The sequence below is a fragment of the Bombus pyrosoma genome, linkage group LG3 (assembly GCF_014825855.1).
Source record: "Bombus pyrosoma isolate SC7728 linkage group LG3, ASM1482585v1, whole genome shotgun sequence".
NCBI lineage: Eukaryota > Metazoa > Arthropoda > Insecta > Hymenoptera > Apidae > Bombus > Bombus pyrosoma.
In genome coordinates this window covers 9,681,069-9,695,825 of record NC_057772.1, presented here as the reverse complement: position 1 = coordinate 9,695,825, position 14,757 = coordinate 9,681,069, and the positions used below count along the sequence as shown (strand labels likewise).

The following is a 14,757-nucleotide window of genomic DNA, read 5'->3' as shown; positions in this document are numbered from 1 at the left end:
TTCCTTTATATTCTGTATTTTGTAAAATGCAAAATTGGATTTTATTCCTTGCATAATCGATAAATGTCTTATGTACATCGAGCCTCTATTTAATCCCCAAGTAAACTCCTACAATAGAAAATTTACTCTGATATCGAAGACGAACAAACAAATGTTATTTTCATTAAAAAAAAAAGTAATCTTATACTGAGAAAACCAAACGAATATTAATATTTCAGTAGAAAATCTAATCTTACATCAGATGGCGTCAAAGACCAATTCTTGGTCAGCAAAACCAAGTATAATTATTTACTTTCCAAGTAAAGAATTATAATTTTGAGGTGATATATTGGTGAAGGGGCCCACAAGAAATACTCTTGATGTTCAACAATAAAGTTTATTAAACTATCAACAATCCACAGTCAACAATCTACGGTTAACAATTAACGATTAACGATTAACTATCAAGAGTTATAATCACGTATCTCTAATAGTGTTTGCTTCGCACTTCGCAGCGGGGCAGAATGAATCTTTGGTTCGAAACCAAACGAATTCTTTTCATCGTTGCCCCTCGATATCCCCACTAGATGTTATTATTATTAGACGTCCGCTATTTTTCCGAATATTCGGCGAAAGAACCTTAGGAATTATCGATGGTACATTAGGCATGTCGGTTTTACGCTTTGAAGGTATAGCGCTTTGTGTCGCGAAGCCGTTGGTAAGTTCCGTGGTCGAGTGCCGCCACAATTTGATATCGACAACGAACAAACATACGCAATTTTAAGTTTCTTAATCTGATCACATCGATAAACAAATAACAATTTTTAAACGAGATTTAATCGAATCTTATATCGACGACGAACAAAGATTTCAAAAAATAGTTCCAAGCTATTTTGCAAATAGAATCCAAAGTTTCAGCAAACTTTTTTCAAGCACACCGGAAGTTTAACGTATCGTGATTAGAATCATATGTCCTGTTCGGTATCTCGTTACCGAATTATCGAGCCACGAATTCCGAGGCCGGTTTTCTATGCAATCTGGCCAGGCCATGAAACAATAGCCACGAGCGATCGTCGAAAGTTGCCGCGACCGAAGAACATAGCGGCCAGTAAATCTTGTTCCACTTCCGGGAAAGCTTTGCCGGCTGTGAGCCGCGTGTTGGCCGTGCACGAGGCGTGAATACGGCCAGGCCGCAATCAAAACTTTCAACTAATGGCCCATGTTGAAAAGTACCGTTGAGTAAGCGTTATTTTCCGCGTCGTTTAAAATATTTTTCATTATCGAGCTTATTCGTACGCCGTGATATCGATTATGATATGGATGGAAGGAGCAAATACAGATTCGCAAATTCTGTGAAGTATTGAAGTTTCTGGGATCTTTCTTCAATAGGAGAATTAAATTGGAATTCTATCAGATAGCGTAAGTGGCCGACGAAAGAAAGTTTGAAATTGGTACGTTACAAGTATCGGGTTCGATAATAAATTCGTTCAGCTCTCGTCGGTATTAAGAACAGCGTTATAAAAACTATTTGAAGAATGTAAAGATAGAGCTGTTTGAATTTTTTTATGCAATAAAATTCGCTGTTATATTTATCGCTGTTAGCGTAGCACGTTAGGCGACTAGGTCATAAGAATATAGATTTTAGATTTTAAGTTAAATAATTTGGAATTCGTAAGCTTAATTGTTTTATCAGGAACGATAATATTATTACGATATTGTATAATATTACGATATTCAAAAATCGTAATTTATGGGTGGAGAAGACAAATAATTTTAATGTGTATTTTTGTAAAGAAATAAATTACTAGAGGGATTTTATATAAAAGACATAACGCTTTGTATATCATTTTAAGAAAACGTAAACGATCTTACTACACAACCTAAATAAATAACTTCCACGCTGCTATTAAACAATTTTACCATATTTCTGATAATCGTAAACAATTTTACCATAATCTGATAATCGTTTATTTTGGGATATTATACTCGTCGATTGCTCTTGTCAAATATAATTCCATTTTGTAGAAACATGGTACATTGTCATATCGGTCGCCTTCTCAACTTTCTTCTGACCGATACTGTACGGTTGTCAGATTTAAAATTGTTTCAAATATGCCCTGAAGAAACAAAGTTTAATTTAAAATGTTCACGTAACACCGAATCAAAACACGAGTATTAAGTTGTCCGGAAAGTTTCTTTCGTTTTATGAGGAAATAATAGACGCACAACGTTTTTTGTTTTACATTATTTTGTCGAATTACGTACGATGCATTTTGTTCTGCTGAGATAAACACCGCGACATTTCACACACTTGGTTTCACGTTTGTATGAATGTACATTGTTGTAAAAAAACACGTTTGCGAAAGAAAAACACTTTCCGGACAACCTAATAGAATATCCACGTAACGCAAATATCGCATTTAAAATGTACAATTTGAATAGAATATAATATAAAAATATAAAAAAATATGCAAATAGAATACAAGGATAGTTTTCGAATTGCTAAAAAATCAAATATAATAAGTTTGGAATGCATAAATCTTCCGAATATTTAGGATTCATATAATGTTAATGATCTACAGACGCATAATCACGTTACATAATACGTTATTATCAATCTGAATAATTATCAACTGTAGAGTTAAACCAAGCAACTCTTTAAAATCATAAAAGTCAAACACGTTGGTCTTCGAGTTGACTGAACTCGATTATGTTCGTGACCCTTCACTTTGTAGACTCCAATTACGATGATCGATGGTCTCGTAGAATTCAATTACATCGTCCCACAAATTACTAAAACTCGATTACGATAATCTCTTAATTCCTACATGTCGCTGAGTTTATTCGCGTTTTGTCTCTTCTACGAAACAATCGACAATTTTTTAAACCTTATCCATGGAGCTACTACAAATACTTACTCTTGTAATCGTATAATAATAATGTATAGTTCTTTATTTATAATAATAATTATAATTTTTATAATAATTTTTTTAATCATTTATAATAATAATAAAAATGTAATAGTTCTTTTGACAAATTTGTTCATTACGCGAATCTATGAGTACGATATGAATATTTTAATTGGTTTAATCTATAAACTTAATTGAGAATAATAAAACACTGGCATTGTAACAATTTAGTAATTGAACGATTACACAAAACCACGATATAAATATTGTAATTGTTTAATCCATAATATTAATGAAAAATAATAAAATAATACTCGAATTATGACAATTTTCTAATTTAACGATTACACAAATTTCAATAGAATTATCCTAATTTTTCAACCGATAGAGCTAATGAAAAATTAAAATTACAAGAAATTGGTAGCGCAACGACGAACCTCGTTCATCGTCCATTTACTTTTCATTATTCTTATATCTCGTAAAATCATGACAGTTCTTTTAAAACGACGAAGGAACCAATGTCCGATCAGACTAATTGAAGTAACAGCTACGGATGGTTCGAGGATGGCGATCGATTTACGAAGAAAAACTGCACGGAAAATGAATATGTATTGGTCGGGTTTACGATTCGAAAGCGTTTCCTGGGCGACTTCACCGATCGTCCGTTTCAGCTTCAACAGGTAACCAAGCCCGGTGGTTCGATCGGCCGAGAATAATTCAACGTGCGGACATTTTTAGCGCCATCGGCGAATTGGAGCAACCAGTCCACTTCGTGGGATGCCTTGTTCCCACGAAACGATCTCGTATCTGTGAAATACATCAACATGGAAATGTCACAGTGATAAAAGTAATTTATAGGAATCTTTTTTATCAGAGACGATAAGTGAATTTGTGCTTGGGAAAGAAGTCTCTGTGATATAATGAAGCGAAAGGCAAGACGATTGAAGTGAAACATCGAAGAATCCTAACGAAACGTCCGAAACGAATCTGTCGATCTGCGTCATAGATTTTAACGCAGCCTCTTCTAATTACTTTATTGTGGCGTGCATATCGCGATAAATGCTATTGCCATAAGTGCAAATTGCGTATAACGAGAAATGTAATAGAAACAGGCAGCCTGGGAAGAATTAAATAGATTTAAAAAAATGGCGAAAAAGTTTCCGCGTGTGTATCGATATGCACCGCGAGGAGGTTGTCGACTGCATATTGCATTTACGTCAATGAATTCGGCGAAAATTATTTGCCACCAACGTGGTCGACTGGAAAATAAAATATTGGGTTGGCAACTAACTGATTGCGGATTTTGTCATTAGGTGGTAATGACAAAATCCGCAATCAGTTAGTTGCCAACCCAATATATCTAGCTCAGACAACGTACCACGCCATGTGTCTTGTGATCTGTTACTTTGTTCACAATATGCCCAATGTGTAAAAAATTAAAACTGACTTCTCCGTGGAAGCTGTTTCAATTAACAATTATCCAATTCATATCTATTTTATGTCGTCGCCAATAAATTTGAATCGCGACGATAAGAACCATATCGTGGACAATACTTTACTTTTTCAAGGTCGTTGGGATCTGACCGTTAGGATCCGTTGCATTGTTCACAATATGCTCAATGAGTAAAAAATAAAAATTTACTTCTCCATAGAAGCTGCTTCAATTAACAACGTTCCAATTTATATCCATTTTATCTCGTCGTCTATAAATTTGAATCGCCACGATAAGAACCATATCGTGGACGATATTTTACTTTTTCAAGGTCGTTGGGATCTGACCGCCCGTTTTTATTGCTTTTCTTGTTACATACACGTGGTAACAAAGTTATTAAAAATCCCACAAGGTCCAGACCGATAAGGTTGACCCAAACGCTAGAGTGTGTCGAGCGTATGGGCGTCCGGGATGAAATTCATAACATGTGAGCTAATCAATTTTCGATCTAAGACCCCTAATATCATTTTAAAGAGAATGTAAAGATGCGTCGATTGATACATCGAAAGAGATACAATTTATTTTTTGTTTAATAAAAATTTTTCGGACAATTTTTCCTACTGCAATTTGATCTCAAATGAATAAGTTTTGTTTGAAAGATTTGCTTACTAGTTTAGCGAAAACGCTTTAAAACTAGTAGCCATCATTTCGATTGTCTGAGTTTCAGGGAAAAAGATCATAAACTTGCATCTGTATAATTTACAAAGTTTCTTATAATTTTTTTCAATTAGTCACATGTTATTGTCTTGTTTTAAATGTAAAAATGTGTAAACATATTTATGCAAATATAAAGACTGTGCTAAAGGTCTGAACAGTGACGTGCACCGCGATGCGGTAAATGAATCGACAATAATTTTCACTATTCTCTCTGGTTTTAATTAATAGCTTAATTTGGCATTAATATATGATGTTTAACGTGTCCTTGATTAGTATTAAAAAAATCACGGAGCTACTTGTTGATACTTTCCTAAAAACTCAATTCGAACTTGATAAACGTTTAGCATAAAAATTATGACAGATAGTTAATTTCGTAAAAAAATTACTTGCCAGCATAATATTAAACGTAGCTTGTAAAAATCAAATTAAACGTATAAAGAATCGGCGAATGGCGACGCGTTCAAAAAAAAGGGGCCGAAAATTGCAATAAATTTCAAGCGTCGCTTTCTGCAACAAAATTGGTAAAAAATTTAGCAAAGATTATGAGTAGATTATGATCCAGATTCATTTCTTTATACACAAAAATATAAAAAGTTATTCTTAAACTTCATTTTTTTTTTCTTTTTTTATTTTTGTCCATCTCTCGACACACTGTGAAGCGTCTTAAATGTCACTTCGTGTTATCTAACCATCTTCAGTGGATACTCAGTCTGAAAGTTATTCGATCCACAAATCGACGTAATTAGAACAAAACGTTTTAATCGAAGAGCCTTCGATCTCTCTCTCTCTCTCTCTCTCTCTCTCTCTCTCTCCCTCCCTCTCTCTCTCGAGGATTTTCTACAGGGAAAGAAGACATCTGTTTGGAGGTAAAACGAGAAATACGAGCTGCTGGTATCTCGTTTAATCGACGCAAATATTTTCCATCGATTTCATGTTGTTTGCCCAACAGCAGCAAGAAACGAAAGAGGTGGAGGAGAGGTCGGACGGACATTGGTCCGACAAAACCAATGAACGCGATAGGAAAACAAAGGGGCTTGAAACGGTCGACAAGAACGAACAGATTAATTAATCGCGCAACCACGTAATTAATCCAAAAACGCCACCATGCCTTACAGTATACCGAAGAATAATAGTCGACGGAACTGACATTTTCGACTTGTTTCTCTTGAGGCAAGTTCGTAGGATGAAAAAGAAATAGAGTACAATTTGCTTCGTCGCGAAGTAATGTAAAGTCTTCAGGGCTGTGCCAGGGGAATTAGGTAGATCGTGTAGATCTAATCGTTTTTAAATTAAATGGAAATTCTTCCTGTTTTATTCAACTGTGATGTCTGATTACCAGATGTCGTTCAGATGAAGTTTCGAAATGCTGGCCGACCGAAGATCATTTTTAAGTGTAGGTGTTTCTGATGAATATCTTGTTGAACATCAGATAGATCTTAATAGCGTAGAAATAGAATTTAATATGAAGTTTGATTTCTCTTAGTTCTATAGTTTATAATCATGATTTTCTAATAAGAGAAATTAAATCTTTAAAAAAATCTCAACTCTATCCCCTTGACAATCGATTAAGGGAATAAAAACTTTGTTCCCTCGATACTCGATTAAATAAATAAAATGTAAATTGCTCGGAAATTTAAATTCCATCCTATTGCGATCTATTATTCTATTTAATCTGTAAACCTATTTCATCTATTTTAACCCATGAATTCTATAAAAATCAGTCATTGAAACAAATATCGCAGAAAGATCAAATTAATCGAATGCACACGAATGGCGCGTGCAATTCCAACCCTATGTCATTCATCTGCAAAAGAATCTGCGTTCATTTGACTTCGTAAACTCGCCATTCCCGTCTCACACCGCCACGTCGAGGTGACATAATGAGCGTGCCGTCTCGCTGACGAAGCAGGAATATCGAAAGCCATCGATTGAGTCGCTCCATCGATTCAAACCCTGCTTTTCTCAAACTTACTCGCTTTCCCATTGCTGAATTTTCCACTGTAAATCAAGCACCTCGCCTCGTCGACTGTTATTCCCCGAGGGTAACTCGACGTCGAAATAAAAGCCGCCATTTTATCAGGAAAGAAGAGGAAAAAATAGTCGGCAAACAATTCCTCGAGAAGCGTTCGTTCGCGATAATAATCATCCCCGTGGCGAAGTCGCCGCCGGAAACAGCAGTAATATTCAGACCGCATTGTCCGAAAGTTCGAGTGCCGCGAGAAATTCTTCGCCTGCCAGATATTTCCCGGTTTTCACCGGTGCACAATGTTCGATTTTCGATTTTCGCGGTGGAAACTTCGAACCGGCGAGAACGATGTTCCGCATGGAACTGCGTTCGTATATCGAGTTTGCGGTTCCTGAAACGATACACGAGGTTCATGGGCGATCTAAATGATTGTTGCCTTTAGGGAGTGAATGAATTTTGGTACCTGGTGCGGTGGTTAAATGTTACAACTTCCCAATTACGATCGACCAAATTGTATCTGCTGAAATTTCAGAAGAACGTAGATTTTTTAATTGTTTGCCCTTAGATTCTTTAGATTGAAATGCACGTAATGAAATAGAAATCTTAATAAATCCACCGATCTTTCTAATCTTCAGAAAGTTTTACATTTTTCATTCTTTGCGTTTAGAAACTGCGTTTTTCAATTCAGCTTTTCAAGTCTAAATTAACGCGATAAGATGGAAATTGATATTCCAGTAAAATTGACTTCTAATCATTAATCGAACAAAATTCTGTCGGCAAAGAGAAACTTTTGTGGTTCTATTAAAATATCAATTACGGAATCGTAGACACGTGTAAGGCTGAGATATTTTCTGCTTTCCACCGGTGCAAAATGTTCGATCTTCGATCGTCGCGGCGAAACCTCTAAACTGGTGAGAACCATGTTTCGTATCGAACTGCGTCTGCGGTTCGTGGAATGATAAAAGATCCACGGAAGGATGAAATGATTATTCTTTTTTAAACAGCGAGTTGATTGAATTTTTGTGGGTTCTGTGGTGGTCGCAGTTCTACGTTTGAATGTGTAGTTAGTGAAAAGTGGAGATACGAGGATGCAATATGAGTTTACATGTACACAGTGTTTATGTAATGTAAGAGATATACTGAGCAATATAGTTGTTGAAAAATAAAGAATATGGAGATGAAAAAGTTTTCAATTAATAGTAACGTTTAAACAACACAGGTAAAGGTTAAATAAAAGTAGAAATAAATAATACAAATTTCTCTGACTTGTTATAGCTGTGTTCCTTAGATAATATAAATATTAAAAAACAAGTTGCATGTAAAAGTTGGATGAATTTTGAGTAACAATCGTAAATAAAACCCTTTTCTTAAGGATGATTTTCTTACAAACTTACAACCAGTAGTACCATTTTGTTGACGTAACTCGAAACTTGTTTTTATTCCCCTCATTTTATGTTTTAGGGCAATTTCTTTTATTCGTTACTCTTAAATTCTCTATTAAATTCACAAGAAATTTTTTCGTTGATTTTCTAATTATACTTAATTGTACCTATGATTGTTACACTGAAGTAAAATATTCGCTGTATGTTCCATCCGGGACAACCAAGGAATCACGCGAGGTATTCGTCGGTGAAGTTTATAGTTAGAAAGAGAGCTACTTTTGAGTTGGAATCTTAAGATTTATCAAGGGGATATGAGCAATTGCATTTGGCATTTTTAGTTTGTTTCGCACTCAATAGCCTGGAACGTGTTGTGAGCTTTGCATCTTCCAAAGGTACTTTAAAAACCAGGAGAAGGCGCGTGATATTCAGAACGCTGTGGATTGAAAAATTAATTTTTAACAACAACCAATAGCCAGCACGTGTTCTGTACAAACTTAAGAGCTCAGATACTCCGAATACTATGATGATACATATTCTAGTTTTATATGTATACATATTTTCATCAAATATAGCTTTCCATCAGAGCACATCTTCGAGTCTTCAATCAGTTTAGACATATTCTGACATTCAATTAGTATACATATCCTAACAGTTGATCAACACAGACGTCATAGTATACTTTTTATTTAGTGTACATTTTAACACATGTTTTTCATGCGTTTAAAACTACCGCGTTTAAAAGAGCATAAACTTCAGTTTCTCTTAGCCAATCTGCCTCGTGGCTTGATAATCATAATTATCAAGATAACCAATTATAGTTCAGCACGTAACATTCGCGTGCAAGTCGATGATTCATCGGAGACAGACACAGCCGTGCACTTTAATCATCAAATGAGTCGCTCATATCGAGCAACCGGATAAATTGAAAAGTCGAAAAAGGTGATATTTTTGTTATCTGCTTTAATAATAAATAAATTCGTGGAAGTTATACATAATCAGCTGTCCTTCCTTAAATTTTTGTTTTAGAAATTTTATTCTAATCGCGGATGCAAGTAAAAAGATCGACAAATTTCCGAGAAATGGAGTTGATCGGTTTGGCTTCTGAAAAGTCATGTGGCAGTCAGATGTGTTAAAAATGGGAATCAAACGTTACACGAACGAAATTTCATATGCTGCAATCTCGAATTTCTGAGAAATTTCAAGGTACGAAAACGCGTAGAATGCACATGATATCAGAAAATATATAAAATATTCAGCGCGTGTTACTTTTCATGGTACTCAATAGATAAAATAAATTTCCATCAAAGTGCCACTCCTGCGACCGTATTCCTGAAGATACCGTTCGGAACTTGGAGTGGCCGTCAGTTTATGACTCGGACAACACATCTCCCTTTTTTGGGAAAGTCCGAATTGCCTACCTCCCCCAGCTGTAAACCTCACGATCATTAAGATGTTAAGAAACACCCTAAATGCCGATGGGTCAGGGCAAAGGTAAACAAGTGGCAATACCAGAGGATATGAACCCACGAGAGTAAAATTAAACCAGCGAAAACCCAGAGACGGAGAGTCAGGATGTAAGAACGAGACGAAGCTTCTGGTGAGAGTAGCAACAACGTCCCACCATAGTCTTCATCGGAGCGTCGTACTGTTCGTATTCAATCTCAACCAGATCGTACAATCGTCTGCATCAGAATGTCAAACTCTACGTACTAAAAGTGCAAGTATACTAAAAAGTGTAAATAAAAAATTTACATTTTGAATGCACATTAAATGACCAAACAATACTAATACTCGATATATTTAATTTACCTGCACTTTGAGCGTTAATCTCATTCAAGGTTCGCTATATCAACCGATCGGTTGAATCTGACCGATCGCCATTTAGTTGAGAATTCGTAACAGATACGAATTTGCATAAAAATTCCTAGTCTACTAATCAAGATTGCAGAGCGTAGCGCGAATGAGATGTTTAAAGAGTAAGGATTCGAAGGTGGGAAATAAGGACAAGTAACTAGTCCGAGCGAAGTGTCTGCATGTATGTACGGACGAGTGAATCCTCTTAAGCGCGCAGCGAGAAAAGTTGAGAGTAGAGGAAAGAAAGTTGCGGAAAAAGAGTCCGATGGGAGACAGACTCGCCTGTCATGGACCTGCGAAAGAGTTTAATGAGTGCATTCAGAATACTCGTTTCTCTGCTTCTACTCTTATCCTCGTTTATTTAATACGATACAGCCTACGCGAGTTTCCAGAACTGTTGTTCGGGATAACAAAGCACCGACGAGAGATTCTCCATTCGTAAATCATCTGTAATCCTCCGTTGCAGCGCTATTACGCCTCTCGTCACATTTCTGTCCTTCGTCCTCGATATGCAGGTCGATAGTACTGAATCGCCAAGATCCTGAGGTTCTTGGAATTTGATTACAAAGTCTCGTTACACTCGACGATATACAATCGTCGCTGGAATTTCTACTTTCTTCCAAACTTATTCGTTTGGTTTAGTGATATCTATTTCTTATTCTTCTTTTTTTTTTTTATTACTTAATTTGTACTTTACAATTTGCCCTGTGCTGGACATTCTTATTCTTTCCATGGAAAATTATATTCATGAATTAATCGTATACATTTGGTATATTCTACGTTGTAATTTATTTTGGAATAAACATTATTATTCTGACTATAACAAATGTCTAGAGAAATTTACAAGACCATTGGTCGTGAATTTCTTTCTACTTTATTTAAACCGATTATTCCGAACACGTTATAACACCATAAATCATTTCGCCGGATTGTTTTTGCTCGTTTTGTGACACTTATAAAGTCGTATCACTATCAGAATTCTTTCTCCAATCGCTCCCCCTTCGATCGTTCTCCCTTTTACTTTTCTATTTCAACTGGAAGCCGCAAGGAACTCGAAATCAGCAGGTAGAAAAGTTACGAGGACGGCGACTTTTTAATAGAAAACTTGGAGGAAGAGTCGAAGGACTAATCTTATCGGAATTATCGCCGTGATATTTCACGTTCCAAGCGACTATGGCCGTTCGTTGACGAAACTTTCCTGTTCGTCGGTCGATTTAATGGCCTGCGAGCTTTCGTTCCGAAATTCACGAAGACAGACGATCCGCTTCGATGATCGGATTCAACATTTTGTGTACTTACCTCTCAAACGCTTCTCTCTGTAATCTTATTAAATGCTGTTGCTGTACTTTCGGAAAGTGCTTCGGATTTTGTATCTATCAAATAAAGGAACGTAAGGAATATAAAAATGTTATTTTATCGAGAAGGCGCAGAATTTTTAATTTCAGATTTATTTGAAATTTTCATCCTGGACGAGTAACAGAGTGTAAATGAATTTTTGCTGCTTTAATTACTTGTTAAATTATTAGATTTTACATTTTTATTATTTTGTTATTTGTATTTAGAATGATTTTTTATATTGCTTTTATTGATCTTCGCTGAAACTTTAAGAAGCTTCGATTCAAATTGTATCGATACCAAGATTTTTCCGCTTCAATTCAGTCTTCCACGTGATTTTGTTTCGATGATTTTTAACTTGCAATTGTCGTTTATACAATTCCTAACATTATCCAGATTCGAAGAGGTCATCAACTAGCACAGAGCGGTAAATTTGTTCCAGGAGATGCCTCTTAGAAGATTGCGAACACAGGTGGAAAACAGATTCTCGAATAACTTCCTGAATTCTATATTTTTAGCTGATATATGTAGGGACATAATGCTATTACGTGTCCTTAATTTCAGGGGAGGCGGGCTGAAATTCAGTAATCCAGCTCTAAGCACCGGAGCTGGCACCAGATGCGTTCTCGGATTCGCACCTGCCTGTACATTTCGATAAAAAATGTCTGATTTGCTCGTTTTACGTTAATTTCGATTAAAAAAAAATCTAAATCTAATTAATTCCAGAATTTGTAAACACTGGACGAGCTAACCGATTTAGTAAAATTTGATTTTTATTGCGTCGATTTCAGCTTTAAAGGCTTAACTTAAAGGATTTAAATATATGAAATTTAAGGATCGAAATTTCCGTGAAATTTCGAGAAATTAGCAAGATCGCTGGATTTAATCAAATTTCCACTTTACTACGTTCGTTCTAATCTTAAAATTTTTATTCAAAGTAATAAAAATTGACGTACAAAATCTAAGAGTCTAACTTCCGAAGATCTAAATTTCTAGAAATAACAAAATTTATAAAGTCGATTTTAAGACTTCTAAAGGTGTCGTTTATACTTTCTACGCTATTCCATATTATTTTGATTGAAACCCGTTTGCGTATCGGCGTTACATCCAACGTTTTGTCGCTTAAAGAACTTCAATGATGATGTGTTTGAGTCCGATAAGCACGCTCTCGTGTTTTCCGCTCAATTAACAGGTCGTTTCTGAAAAATCTTGTAACAGATTCGACAACCCTATTCATGGGATTAAACGAAGGGAAACTCGGTGTACGTGACCGATCCACCTTTCCTTGGCTGGTTGATTAAAATCTCGAGATTAAACACTTGTCGATGTAAAGGGTTCAAGATCGATATACACCACAATATTCCTTTTGAAAATACCTTGGCCAGTTTCAAACTCTTACGCAACTTTTAATTGATAATTATTTATACGTTAAAATTCTAGAGAATATAATATATATTATCATTTCTAAAAATGTTATTCTCATTTTACAGCTTAAAGATTGCAAGGGAGTATTTAAAAAAACGTTGTGCTTCGAACGAACGTAGCATGAAAAATTTCTGTTTTAAATTCCAGTTTTCAAACTCTCACGCAATCTTTAATCGTTACTTAAGTATAAAGTGAAATCTTCATGTGCTTTCTCCTTACTTAGTAGCATAAAGGTTTGCTAGAAAATATGTTTAAAATATCTTTTATCTCAATCCAATATGCAATAATAAGGAAAATACATCAGAAAGCTTTTAAATTTCATGCAACATCTAACTGTCGTTTACGTACCAATATGTTCGAGAATATTGCAATTTTGCAGAGTATAGTAATTACGAAGAGTACTGGAATATTCGAGAATGCTCTAAATCTCAAGCATTCCCCGAGAATATTTTCATCTTTAAGAACGTTATTCTCACTTGTATTATCCAAAAGATGGCAAGAAGATGCTCCTAGAATTATTCGATTCGAGGCAGTAATTTTACTCGTGAAATTCTCGCAGACGAAAACAAACACTTGAAATTCCATTTTACATGCGCCCCAAACGCTCCAAAGTGCCTCTAGTTCCTCTTTTAATCTACTCATTATTAATTGCAACGAATCATTAATTACACGCAAACGAACAGTTGCGTGTTCCGGATTCCACAACGTGGTTCATCGAGATCGAATAATTACGAGCGAATCCGCGTGTTGTTATTCGTTGGACGCTAAGTGGAAGTTTTATCAGAGGCCGGTGGTTTCCTGTTAACGAAATCTTCCATTTACGCGACCGTCCGAGCGTAAAGCGCGCGAATCGAAAATTATTGGAAGGCGGTGCACGTGTTACGTCGATTTAGCAGGTTTGCACCGCGAAATACGTTTGTTAGCTGATGACTCAGGATGGCTCGGCCTCTCTTCCGGTCCCTTCTCCAACCTCACCTTTGCACGAGTGGAGACGACGTTTCTTAACTTTGTTGGCTGGCAAACTTTCAAACAGAATGCGAATCGTGCCTCATGGGTGCAAACGTACTGTTCATACGGCAAACAATGCGTGTTACTGCGGAAAGAATTTCACTAAGTGAAATTGTGGAGGGCGTTTGAGAAATGTTTTACTTGAAATGCAATTAACGGTATTTATTTAGTCATTCGTTTATTTATTTGTTAATAGGGCGTGTACAAACCCGATTTATGTTCAGAATAAATTTCAAAAGTTCTCAACGTTCTTATACTTAATAATAATAAAAAGAGGGTTTTTAACAGTTTGTTCGATTTTGCTGCATTTTGGAGAAAATCGCGAAGGAAGAAACATCAAAGTTCTCCTTCTTAAGCTTATTTGTTATTTATATTTATGCTTATTTATTTATGTTGTCGTGTATTTAATGAAGATACTGTTGAAAAGGCTGTTGAAACAGTGACCACTCCAATTGCAGTTAGACATCGCTCCGGTGATATTTGATGCACTGCAGCTACGATTCAGTTCACCTTCGTTAAATAAATGTAAATAAATAAGCATAAAAACGAAGAAGTTTCTGTTTCTTTCTTCGCGATCTTCCCTAAAATGCAGCAAAAACGAGTAAATCCCTAAAAGACATATTTTTTTTTTAGTTTATCAGTCTCCTATATGTTACCGAAGTTTTGACGTTTAAATTGGGGCACCCTGTATATACAGGATTATACATATATCCATACGTATAGTGTATAAGGCAAAGGACGAAAGATAAA

The 14,757-nt window shown here is 35.7% G+C and overlaps 1 protein-coding gene and 1 long non-coding RNA gene across 11 annotated transcripts in view; both read left to right on the top strand.

Moving 5' to 3' along the window:
* Window positions 1-14,757, top strand: part of LOC122565951 (monocarboxylate transporter 10-like) — a 284,840-nt gene that overhangs the window by 227,564 nt on the left and 42,519 nt on the right. The window lies entirely within an intron of this gene.
* Window positions 9,310-10,033, top strand: LOC122565956. The gene is made up of 3 exons (XR_006316344.1): window positions 9,310-9,324; window positions 9,412-9,588; window positions 9,671-10,033. It is a non-coding gene; the product is annotated as an uncharacterized LOC122565956 (long non-coding RNA).